Consider the following 13,053-nt stretch of genomic DNA (forward strand, 5'->3'; position numbering starts at 1 on the left):
TATTCACCAGTTTTAACTCAAAAATAAACAAATACAAATAATTCCCAGCAAATCATTTGTACAGTATGGGAGTACGGCCGGCTGTCATTCCAGACATCCATAACAAAAGCTGACATTCACTCAGCTAATGATGGATAATTATAATTGTCAGAATCACTCAGCTCCTAATACAAAAAAAAGGCTCCGTTTATTGGCCGCATTCACTCAAGGCTTAGCAAAACCCAGCTTCCGTATCAAGCTTCAAATTCTCCCCAAAAAAGCCCAGACCCTCTGTAATGTGCACATTGATCGGGCCATAACAAAGCTCCGACTCATTCGGAATGTAATTTGTTTCCTGGCGCAGGAACGCTGCTTGGGAACTTACTGACGCAGCACTAGTGAGGAGCGTTATATCTTGTGGCAATGTATTTAAGACTCTGGCCGTTTCTCCTGGATACGATCCACGCTGTGTCTGCGGCCAGACGTGCCGTTTACTGTTTGCCACATAAATAATTCAGAGGCTGCGGTTTGCCATTGCTCCTGGGCGGTGTTGGAGGGCCAGGGGCACGGGTTTCCTTGCTGATAACCCGTTCAGTACTGACTCTGGAACATTCGCGTTTATAGCCACGCATGCATAGCTCTCAACTCAAACGCTTTTGGCGGGTGTTACTGTTACCTGCCTTGCAATCACCTGACTCACCCGCGGACTCCCCTATATGCCCGTTCACTTCAATGGACTCTCACCCGCCCTCAAAAATAAATTGCCTGTTTTAATTTCACCTTCTTTGGCGACGCAAAGGGTTGAGAGCTATGCATATACAAGGAACAGGGTTTCAAAATGCACCGTTAAACCGGCCCTCAGGCACTGCGCTCACGCGCTGGCTCACACTTTTCACAACTCCTGCGCTTTGAGTGAAATGATACCAGTGCGTGTGGGGGCCCACTTGGGTTGTCATGTGCCCGTCACTTTGGACTGCTTGTCTGGAGCTGTCTACAGCTCGGCAAGCTTTCCCTCTGAGCTGAAATGCAGCTGTCGCAATTCGGGAACAGCTGAGTCAGCTAGTCGAATTCCCAAAAAACACAAGGCTGTTTTGTAAGGCGCTGGTTGAGCCACAATCTACCTCCTCTGCCGCGCACAAATTGGCAGAGCAGGTTGCAGCTAGCTGTCATATATAAAGCCTCTTTTAAACATATTTAGTTTTGGCCAGTGGTCAAAGTGTACGAAAAGAAGTAGTGGAACTATGTTCTCTGCTGGCCTGTCCCAGCTCCCCACATACCCCATCGCCACACCCCCTCCCATGTGGCATACACCCCCCCCAAAACAAATGCACCTGCTGTTTAAGGGAACGTTCAGTGTAGTGCCCTGAAGTAAAAGTTTCAACTTCTTCCTACACTTTTATTTTAAAACGAAACCATTCAGGAACGGTTTCTTTTTAAAATAAAAGTATAGGAACAGTAACACTTAAAGGCATGGTCTAGTAAAAAATGTTATTTAAAAAATAGATAGGCAACATAAAAAAACAATACTAGCATTCTCTTTTTTTAAACTTCCTATGTAAAATTTTGAGCTATTCAAGCTCAAAATTCGCAAAAGCAAGCACATGGGCGCATCCATTTTGTGAAATGGATGCCCTCCTGTGCTGGCTTTTGCGGCACTAATGAAGGAAAAGCCAGCCGGCTGTAGTAAACAAAAGCTACCGCTGGGTGGCTTTCCCTTCATTAGTGCTGTACGCGGAGGACGGGGACCGGAGACCAGAGCAGGAAAGCTGCAGCTGAATCTCGGTAAGTGCTATTTATTTTTTAAAAAAAATAAGCACTAGCTGCGGTTTTTTCTAAGTTTCCGGGCTGGAGGAGCCCTTAAAACTTAGAAATAAAACCGCAGCTTTAAAAACGTTGTATTTATGTTTGCGGTCGCTTTTTTTACTTCTGGTGGCCGCCATATGGTAGTGTTAATAAAAAGTTATTTGACTGTATCGATGCTTTAAAAAATGTTTACTACAGATTTTAAGTTATGTTACATATTTGAATGCATTTAGTATTAAAAATAAACAAGCTAATGTTCTAGATTTGGAAGAAAAGTCTCTCTAAAAAATGTCCATGTACTTTGTGGGTGTTTTTCAAGTGTTTCGTGAGGTAAGAAGTACCTGGTTGGATGAGTGATGTCAGTAGGATGTGATTGGTTTTGGAATATGTGTTTTTCCCCCCAGGGCAGCCATTTTCTTTCAGCAAGCATGCATGGTGGCAAAGCATGGTTTGAGGGCAGGCAGCCTAGCCCTGAAGCTAGCGTGCACCTTCTAGCTCTGCGCTTGCGCGCACAAGCGCTAGCTGCTGGGGGTTGTGGGACAGGCTCCTCCATGCTAAGGAATGGGGTCCAGTGCAGACTTCAACAAGCAAAAAATTAGGTGTAACCAACTCATCAGATCTGAAGATTCTCAGTAGGCTCCAAAGGGAGCAGAAAATGTTCTTTGCCTATTTGTTCATAAAATTATTTTCAATTTACTTTTTCTTAATCAAAAGTATGCTTCTTTCTTTGTTATTGAACAAAATAGAGTGAAGCTTATAAAAAGTACAGAAAATGTTTAATGCTCATTACTTGAAGTGGCAAGTGTTGAGACAGAAACATAGTACAATGGTCAACTCTGTGTACATAAGAATGCATTTTGGTGTATTTAAACCATCTTCAGGGCCATGCAATCTACCATAGTCATAAATATGGAAAAACATAAATTATTCACAAAAAGAATGTTACATAAGCATCAAGATACATTGCAAACCAAATAATGTACATACCAATAGTGTTCGTAAATTATGTCATCAGGGATGTGTAGTGGAACAGAAAAGGAAATATCAATCAATGTTTGTGTCTAAATATCGCTCTCATGCTTAAATGACAGATAAATTGTACCTCTTTCTGTAATGTATTCGTTGCCAATCACCACCTGTAAATCATATTTGCTTAATGCCGGCAATCGTCCTGCATTCAGGTTGAAAGCGGTACCTATTTTTAATACATACATCAGTACTCATTCTATTTGGGACATAAGCATTCTAAAATGTAGCGACATACTTAAAAGTCTTACCTTGCAGGTCGCGAACGACTTTCCTGTAAGTGAAACCCTAGGGACGCACGGTTTCGCTTTGTATTTAAAGCATTGCCATGGTGACAGTATGAGGCGTTGCACTCCGGCAGTGAAGCCGGAGCACGTACGCCTTGCGTCCCGCCTCCTCAAGGAAATGGGAGGGCGGGATAATCACCACAGCAACGCGTGGGTCTATGCTGATCAAAGTTGTCATGATTGCGTCAATGTTAAGAAAATGGAAAACATAACCGGATCAAACATGGCCTTTGCTCGCCTTGCTTGATCCGCCCGTGGTATGCTAATATGAAAATGGTGTAGTGTAGTGTTTACAGTGCATATCAAGCAAAACAATTAATTTAGTGAAGCCGTGGTGGTCATGCATGGAACCATGTACCGCCATAACCCTCTGTTGGGCTGTCATTGTATAATTACAGGCTTGTATTGAAAATGGGTATTCATGATGGAAATACATAGTGCCAAGAGTATTCTATGCGGAGTTGTGAATATGTCATTACATGGTGCTATTAGCATCATGGCTACCCCCTTACCGCATTCCGGGTCCTGGTTCCCGAAATAGGGATTTACCGGGTCATTCCAAAGTTGGAGGACCCGGTAAGTCCCCATTCCGGGAACCATTCCCCATTCCTATTCAAGCCCCCATAGGTCTCAATGGGAATGGGGATGGAGCTAATAACGGTACCGCAATTTGTGGTACCGTTATTAGCTCTGAAGTCCCTTAACGGGTCCCTTCCATGACGCCTGGTAAAACCAGGCATTAAGGAAGGGACCCGCTAAGGGACCTCGGAATAGGGTGGTAAGGGATTATCGGCACCTGTGTCCTTACGGGTGCTGGTAATCCCTTACCACCTACCTCGTAATGACCCCCATAGTGTCAGGAATATCCATGGTGTCCTCGTTATGATTGATATAATAGAAATGAGCAACATAAAAAAGGGTTTAGATAATAGTCCAAACTTTCTCGTCCTGTTCTATCTGATCTTTTTCTTCAAGTGGTGTGTTCCTGTGGAGGGAGCAGCAAATGTGTCTTATCTCCAATATCATGGATAGATTTCAGTTCTTTTGGTTGTTACAGATAGCACATGTAGTTGATTTCCATATGATATGATATGATATGATATGATATGATATGATATGATATAATATGGCATTTTTAACGCGCCTATACACAAGTGTCTCAAGGCGCGACGAGGCGGGGGGGAACAAGGGGAGACAGACAACGATCCTACTAGGCCAGGTGTCATTCAGATCGCGCAAGTGCAAGGTTAGGGGGACTGGGAAAAGTGCAAGTGGAAGGGGAGAGGGGAAAGTGCAGTACATGGTTAGTAGAATACAAGATAAATATAAATAATAGGGCCAGCTGGTGGCAAGTGCAAGGAAAGTGCAGTAAATTGTTAGTAGAATACAAGATAAATAAAAGGGCCAGCTGGTGCCAAGTACAAGGTATGTGCCGGGAGAAGGGGCTGTAGGATACAGAGAAAGTCCCATAGTGCAGGTAGGCAGTGCAGGGAAGAGTGGCTGGGCCAAGGACCGAGATCGGTGAGTGGCCCAGTTGCAGATTCAGTGCAGGTTCAGTGATTTTAGCAGGGGAGAGAGGGAGAGAAAGCGGAGGCAAAGAGGAAGGTTTTGAGGTGCTTCCAGAACCGGAGATGTTCTCCTCAAGTTTCAGGGAGGCAGGAAGGCTGTTCCAGAGGGAGGCCCCTGCTGCGGAGAGAGATCTACCCCCAGCTCGTTGCTTGGAGAAGCGGCTGACCCTGAGGTAGCTGGAGGTGGATGAGCGAAGAGCTCGAGAAGGAAGATATTTAGGAAGAGAGAGTTGAAGGTATTTTGGCCCAAGGCCCAGAAGGCCTTGTGGACAATGCAGAGGGTTTTGAACTTAATCCTCGCAGCCACTGGGAGCCAGTGAAGCAATTTCAGTCCTGGAGAGATACGGTCCCTGGGCTTGAGGCCAAGGACAAGTCTCGCAGTCCTGTTCTGGATGAGTTGCAAAGGGCGGAGAGTAGAGGCAGGAAGATTTAGATAGAGGCTGTTACAGTAGTCCAGCTTCGAGAGAACCAGGGCTCTGGAGACAGTGAGCTTCTGGGGGAAGGAGAGGAAAGGAAGGATACCTCTGAGGAGGTGTAGCTGGTAGCGTGACTTCTTAGAGACGTCAGATATGTGAGGAGAGAAAGAGAGTGTGGAGTCGAAGATGACCCTGAGGTTTTTTGCCTTGAAGGTAGGAGCAGGAAGAGGGCCAAGGGAGGCCGGCCAGAGAGCTGCAGGGAAGGAGGCAGTGGGTGTGCCGATAAGTAGAATCTCAGTCTTACTGGGATTAAGGCAGAGGTCGTTGGCGGCACACCATTCCTGTATAGCAGAAAGACAGTCAGAGATGAGGGAAGGGGAAGAGGAGGCCGAGGGTAGTCTGAAAATGAGCTGGATATCATCCGCATAGCACTGAAAATTGGGAAAGAGAGCAGCGATGCGGTGAGCAAGAAGTGCCAGATAGTGGTTGAACATCCAGGGGGAGAGGTTAGATCCCTGGGGGACACCACAGGTAGAGAAAAAGATGTCAGAGAGGAAGGAACCCAGTTGGACCTGGGAGGGTCGATTGGGGAGGAAGCCACGCCAGAGCTTGACCTGTGATACCAAGGTTATCACGGAGATGGTTGAGCAGGATGGTGTGGTTGACAGTGTCAAAGGCAGAAGAGAGGTCGAGCAAAATGAGAACACAAGGGGTGTTAGAGTCAAGGTTTGAGAGCAGGTCCTCACGGATGTTCAGGAGAGCAGTTTCCGTGCTTCTGGCAGCTCTGAAGCCAGACTGATGGTCATGAAGACTACCAACAGATTCAGCATGGAGATTAAGCTGGGAGATGGCCAGTTTCTCCAGGAGCTTGCCCAGGAAGGGAGTGATAGAGATTGGGCGATAGTTAGCTGGCAAGGAGGGGTCCGAAGAGGGTTTCTTAAGAAGGGGGTGCACAAGGGAGTGCTTGAGGGGGGATCGGAAGACTCCAGAGACGAAGGAGTGATTGCAGAAGTCAGCCAGGGCAGGCGCCAGGGAGTCGATGTGGTCCTTGATAGTTTTGGAGGAACAGGGGTGGACCTGTTTTGACGAGACTTTCACAGATCGGACTTATCTCAAACCTCGTCAGCAGAAAAAAGGGGAAAGGCAGAGAAGGAGGGAGGAGGGGTGGCTGCAGAAGGGCTAAAGGGAGAGCAGGGAAGAGAGGAGGGGAGGTGATAGGAGGAGAGTGAGGACAGGATGTCCTGAGTTTTTGAAATGAAGTGAGAGGCCAGTGCCGTGCAGAGGGCCTGGGAGGGGACAGGAGAGGTGGAGACTGCAGCAGGGTTGGCCAGCTCCCTGCAGATTTTAAAGAGTTTGGCCGAATTGTTAGATGCTGCAGAGATGCGGGCTTGGATAAGGGCTCTCTTCTTAGTGAGAACGGAGAGCCGGTATTGCCTTTGGAGCAGGCGGCAGGCCAGTTTGTCAGAGGATGAACATGAAGCACGCCATTTCCTCTCTGCCACCCTGCACTTGCGTTTAAGGGTGACGAGATCCGAGTCATACCAGGAGTTACATTTGGCTTTGGGCTTCAGGCGGATTCTCATGACAGAGGCAATCCTTTTGGTGTGAGTGTGCTCATTCTGTCAATCCAGAATGTTTTTCTTTGGTCCAGTCTTTTCTGGATGTTTTCATGTGGGTCTCTTTTCTTCACAATGTACAAGATCATGAATCTGATTTGTGCCAGGTTGTGTTTTGTCTCGTGCCAATGTCTGGCGACCGCTTAATTAACATTGTGGTTGCGAATACACGACCTATGCTCGTTCCATCTGGTTTTGGCAGCCCCTTGGGATTGTCCTATATAATAGAGGCCACATTGACATTTAATTGCATATATGATACTCTGTGTTTCACAAGTGGCGTAACTTCGCACTTTGATTTGTTCACCTGTGTGCGGATGATTCACCGTTTCTCCCTTCTGGATGTATCTGCAATTGCTACAATTCAGGCATGAGTAAGTCCCAATTATATCTGTGATCTTCTTTTTCTGTGGTGGTCTTGTGTTGACAAGTCTATCTTTAAGGTTCTGGCTTTGTTAATATGCGAAAGTGGGATAATCTTTGAAAAGGTGCTTAACTCTCTGGTCACATGTAACTGTCCTCCGGTTCTTTTTAATAATCTCTTTTATTCTTTTGCTTTGCTTCGAGTATCTTCATACATAAACAAGCAGTGGTGCCGTGTCGATTTTCTCTTTTTGCTTTAGAAGATCTTCTCTTTTTTGAGTATCTACTCGTGCGTCTGCTATTTTTACTTCTTCTGTCGAGTATCCCCGACCTAGGAACTTCTTGACCATTTCTTCCACTTCTTTTTTTGTAATCCTCTGTGTTACTTACCATCACTGACGCTCGCCACTCTGAAGCGTCTTTTTGCCTTGGTTTTATTGCTTCCCTGGCACCTTTGTCCAGTGCAGTTTCGTACCGGGAAAAAAACGGAGCAAAGTTTTGAAATGGCTTGGCAGGTTTTGTCATGGCGTTTGTAAAGCATGGCTGAGGATTTCCAGAGCGAGTGCATTTCGGGACTTTTTTGTTGTTTTTCCTGCCCGGGGCGCTGCAGGTTCTTTCTAAGGCTGGCCCTGAGTGTATAAGTGCAGGTTTTTGGGATCCTGGTGGTGTACGAGCAATGACCTAGCAATATATAGCACCTGGTGGTAATGCTTTTGATTTAGCGCACTGTCACCTGAACAGGGTTGATGAACAGTACATGTTTTTGTCTGGACGGGCTTCCCCTACACTAATGTCTGCACCATATTTAACAGCTATGGATGTCCAAGGGACAAAACCGTTTCTTTATTGGTTAAAAGGTGTTTGAGACATGTGTACCTTAATTCGGAAGTTAGTTGTATTTGCAGTAATGCATTTGATTTGGCGCATTGTCTCCTGCACCATGTTTACGGTGGTCTACGAGCAAAGAGTTATCAATTTATAACACTGGGTAGTGACCAGTGCTTAAAGTGGGCCGGGGCCTGCCGGAGCCGGGCCCCGGCAGTCTCCAAAAAGTGGGACTGAGCCGGGGCCCTGCCGGGGCCCCGTCCAACCGCAACATTGGCGGAATGCATTATCCCGTCGCGGCCGCAGCCACGACGGGAGATGCGCCTGCCATGAAGTCAGGTGAGCCGACAGAAGTGGCAGCCAACCACAGCGACGCTGTGACTGGCTGCCACTTCTGTCAGTCATAGTAACTGCCTTTGGTGACCCCTCGCGCGAGAGGTCACCAGAGGCAGTTACTGTCCCTTTGTTTCCCCAGGTCACCGAGGCGTCTTTAACCCTCGGCGAACCTGGGGATTCTTCGACGTTTATAAAAGATGGCTTTGAAATTGCACATTTCAAGCCATCTTTTATAAAACTTTGTCGACGGACAATTTTGTCCGTAGTCAAAGCTTTATAAAAGATGGCTTGAATTGTGTACTTTCAAAGCCATCTTTTATAAACCCGAAATCTTTAAAAAAAAAGATGGCCTGAAAACTAGGCAAACCGTAGGGTATGCACACAAATATATTTTAATGTCATATATTTGTGTGTGTACCTTACTATGGTTTGTGTACTTTGCAAGCCATCTTTTATAAACGTAGAAATATGTTATATGTTTAGAAAAGATGGCTTGCATAGTACACAAACCATAGTAAGGTACGCACACAAATATATAACATTTACATATATTTGTGTGTATACCCTACGATTTGCATACTTTTTAGGCCACGCCCCTCCCACAAGCCACGCCCCCAAATGAGGGCCCCCCTCGATTTCTTACCCCACTTAAAGCCCTGGTAGTGACCACTGCGTGTAGACAGTATTTGGAGGCATTTCACCATAGCAAGCACATTGCTTATTTCCACTATATTTTTCATACCCAATGTTAGACATTTCTTATTATTGAGGGGTACTGTACAGGGGACTAGAACATATGGGTTGCCCCTGATCACCAGCACACACACAGAGACATCGTCTCGGGAGGATAGCTCAGGGGCAATGGGCTTGCCTTGGAAGCAAGACGACACGGAGCAACATAGGTTCGGTCCGCGCTTAGAAACCTCCGGGTATTAAGCGCGTTATAAAAAACCTATCATATCATGTCAAAGCTGCCTCTGTTCTGTTCTCTCAGCATCATAGCGTACGCTCCACTTGGCATTGTTTATTTAGGCACTGATTCATGGAAAAGTGTACATGTAGCCCACAAAGTTTGCATGCCAAGAACTGCTTTGCGATTCCCTGTGTACAGGTTTTTTTGTGCTAGCTCCACGTATTTATGGAATCTGTCTCTCAAAGTAACCCTATGTGCAAGTCGTAGGTGGAAAACCCCTGACACGCCCCACCACAAAGCGGATGCAGCCACTAATACTTACCTGTGCGCGCAAACTAATCCTGTGTGGGGTCCTCCATAACACTGCGTAGGGTACCCCATAACTGCGCACACTCTCCAACAACATATGTACCATGTTACGTAAGTCAAGTAATTTCACAGTCGATCTGCGTGTTAACCCCCGTAAACCGAGCCTGCATCCCACTACTCTGTATATGCACACCCCTACCTGCGATCGGCACTGCAACTGAGTGTATGCACCCCTATGTTTCCCGATTAGACCTTACCTTTGCACAATGACTCCTATGCGATTCAGCTTGTATGCCTGCTTTCACGTGGAGCATTGTTGCAGGGCTTTGTGTGCTGAATCCCCCGACATGATGGTGCACGGTCAGTTCCATCAATACGTTTGGCTGTGCGCAGATGGGGGCATGCAATCTCTTCATGAGGGTCATCCCTCAACACGTTTTCCCTTGTTCTTCCTCTTTTTGCATGTTCCACCCTCTATTTCGGAATAAGCGTAGGCCCAACCCCCACTCTGTAAGGAGTCTCGAGCAAGGAGCTCGACTGTTCGCAGAGGCGTGCCAGACCTGCGCAACCTCCATGTAAATCCCGAAACAGTCCTGCGCAGCCGATTCCATGAATCGACGAATGGGGTTTTGAGTGCAGAATGGCGTGCAAAGTCCCAATTTTCAGCGGAGATAATTCCATGAATCAGGCGCTTAGTGTTTTAGGTGGCAATCACAGTGCCTTGAAAGGGCTTCACAGAGCTTCAGAGGGCGCAGAAAGAGTAAGCAACTGGTGGAAGAGACTATTAGTTCAGCCACAATAAATAAGGACTGAAAGACCGTGGGGTAGCCTTGAAAGGTGTGCGTTCAGTCCCTTGCAGAATCATTTACAATCACCCATGAGGTGAAGGGGCTGGAGCAGGGCATTATGGGGAAGAGCCCAGCGTTAGGTGGTTAGTGGGAAAGTCAGTCGGATTTGGGTGGTTGACCTTTAGCTTCTGCTCCAGAGAGGTGAGAGCGTTTAGTGTATGACAACATAATCTGCACCACTGCGCTATCCTAAATCCATTAAACGTGATGATAGGTTAGACATGTGACACAAATGACACATAAGAAAGATCGGACCCATGAAACACCTGTGCACAGGGTCTTGGGGTTTTCAGGATGATTTGTGACACGGTTCGTTAGAGTGCACATTGAGTGACTATCTGCTTTGCAAGATTTGGTGACACTACGCCTATTACCCAACAACATACCATTTCTCCACTTGATAAGGATGGAATGCAAAGTAATTGAGGGATTCGAATCCGTGATCTACAGATTGCATACAGATCTGAGCAGCAGCACTATTAACCCACTGAGCTACCAGTGAGGAAACATGTCGAGGCATCCATTAGTGTAAGTTGGTACAGCAACTGTGGTAGGGGTTAAGTGCAGTGCTGCAGCAACAACTGCAAGCTACAGAACTGGGCCACAGAGCAAAAGAAATGGGCCTCATTACGAGGTTGCCGGTCCGGTAACAACGGTACCAGTATGCTTTCCGGTACCGTTGTTACCGGACCGCCAAACTCAGAGTTGTGCTCGTGGGTGCCTTCCATACCGCCAGGCCAGCCCTGGCGGTATGGTAGGCACCCGTGAGCACAGTAGGCCTGTTGCACCGGCACGGTAATGAACGATGCCGGTGCTACAGGCATCCCCATTCCCATTAAGCACTATGGGGCTCAAATGGGAATTGTGATATACCAGCACCGGCACTGGCACCCGCCAAGGTCGACATGACCCAGCAATTGCCCATTCGCAGGTGCCAGATTTTCATGCCGGTATGGAGGCAGCCTGTCCGGTAAAACCGGCAAGGCTACCTCCAACCTCGTAATGAGGCCCATGGTCTGGTCTTTAATTATGCAGCGTTTTTCCGGATTTTTGCACACAAAGACACAAAGATATTCCAACCTGTGGCACTGTCCAACTTCTAAACACAAAGCAAAGTTAGTGAGGATTCCACACATCCCAAACTGTCCGGGGTTTGAATTTCTTTGTTTTTATCTAATTTTCTTGTTTGTACAGCACCTGTTGAATGCTTAGTGACAGGTGGATGGGGTCTGATATTCTCCCCGAATCAAATTTGGCTAGATTTCTGCTTTCCAATACTTGGAAGCAGCCACATGAGCAACAAACATCCCTCGTATACAGATACATATGTTTTTAGTAGCTGTCAGCAGGAAACGTACCAATGAATACATCGCTTTTACTAAAGTCAAATCCTTTTTGGGAAATATGGAATGTAATTTGAACCATAGAGTGAAGTGTGGTAACATGCATTCAGTATTTTTCTGACAATGAACTATGACTGACATGTGCAGCTTAATTTTAGAAGGGACCTGTGGATGATTTAGTGAAATGTGAAACTATTTCATTGCACTTTAAACAGGACAGTGCCAAACAATGTTCAATTGGCTCCCTAGAGACTGCTGGCACCGTAAGTGTGATGGTAATTTCGGATTTTTTCGTTAGGCACACACTGACGTCCTGCCTTTCCCGCCTCACTCTCCCGAACTGAGATTTCTGTGCACATGTGGTGTGGGCCAGGACAGCATGGTAGACTGTGCGGCTTGCTCTGGGAGGTTGCTCAGCAACAGAGTTGCTGGGGCACTCCGGGGCAGCTCAGCACTGAACAGAGATCCCAGGCCTGATTCTGCAAACAAAAGTTCTAGTGAAAAAAATACAATGCAGACTTTTCCTGGCACAGAAGAGTCCTTTGGTGTTTCGGGAAATCTCCTGGTATACTGGTGTTCCAGTCCAGGACTGGTCCATACCAGCTTCTCGGTGAAGGCCCACGCCAGGCACCCTGCCCTAAGCTCTACTGCAAGGAGTAAGGTATCTCACAGTGTGGCCTGTTTTTCAGCTCCTTCATATTTTGAGATATTTTGCTTGGTCGTCTCCTGTTCTCTCACTCTAGTTGGGCTGCTCGCCTCACTGCTAAATATATCTTCGTCCTACGGTCCACATGAATCGGTGATGTGTGCCTCTTTTTAGTTCTGTCTATTAGGTAGTTTAAACTATTGCATCAGAGTACAGCAAGGACAAAATGGCATATGAGGAGGGAACAAAGCTTGTAGTTGTGTTTTGCTATTTACCCACCGATTGACTGCCCATGGCCATGCTAATCTTTATGGCCATTCCCACCCAGTTCTGGGCAATGCCGCAGGGCCGCCCAAGGCGAGGCAGAGTAAATGATGTTAACATCCGGCAGGCTAGGAGAGAGGCAGCTCCCGCCCCCACTCCTGCTCCTCTCCCCCACAAGCACAGAGACACGCAGCCTCTGTCACACAAAGCCGAGGAAGGATGAGGTGTGAACAAGCGCCGCACCTTTCCTCCAAGCAACAAGGTGCTAAGCACCTACGGAAAACCAACAGTCATGCATGGCCCAGGTTCAAAGACCTGCCCCCTCCTCAGGGGGCCAGACCTGTCGGGTATCCGGCTGGGGGATGGTGCACAGCCCCCACTACTATACACATCAAAGACCCAGGGCTCCCCCGGGTCTTATAAATAAGAGCAGAATGCTCTAAGAAAACACAATCTGTTTGTGGACCCTGAACGGGGACCCAAACTGACAGGAGGTTTGCTGTTCACTCAG

At 47.0% G+C, this 13,053-nt stretch overlaps 1 long non-coding RNA gene across 2 annotated transcripts in view; it reads right to left on the reverse strand.

Annotated features, from left to right (window-relative positions):
• The window catches only part of LOC138568984 (uncharacterized), a 290,861-nt gene that overhangs the window by 248,407 nt on the left and 29,401 nt on the right, over positions 1–13,053 (reverse strand). The window contains exons 1-2 of one of the 2 annotated variants that reach the window (XR_011303038.1): positions 3,060–3,136; positions 2,885–2,977 (exon numbers count right to left, since the gene is read on the reverse strand). The exons of the other annotated variant lie outside the window; for it this stretch is intronic. This is a non-coding gene — a long non-coding RNA (uncharacterized lncRNA). Of the gene's footprint in view, positions 1–2,884; positions 2,978–3,059; positions 3,137–13,053 lie in introns of those variants that run through there. 2 annotated transcript variants of the gene reach the window in all.

The sequence above is a fragment of the Ambystoma mexicanum genome, chromosome 2q, assembly GCF_040938575.1.
Source record: "Ambystoma mexicanum isolate Mex_15411 chromosome 2q, UKY_AmexF1_1, whole genome shotgun sequence".
NCBI classification, from domain to species: domain Eukaryota; kingdom Metazoa; phylum Chordata; class Amphibia; order Caudata; family Ambystomatidae; genus Ambystoma; species Ambystoma mexicanum.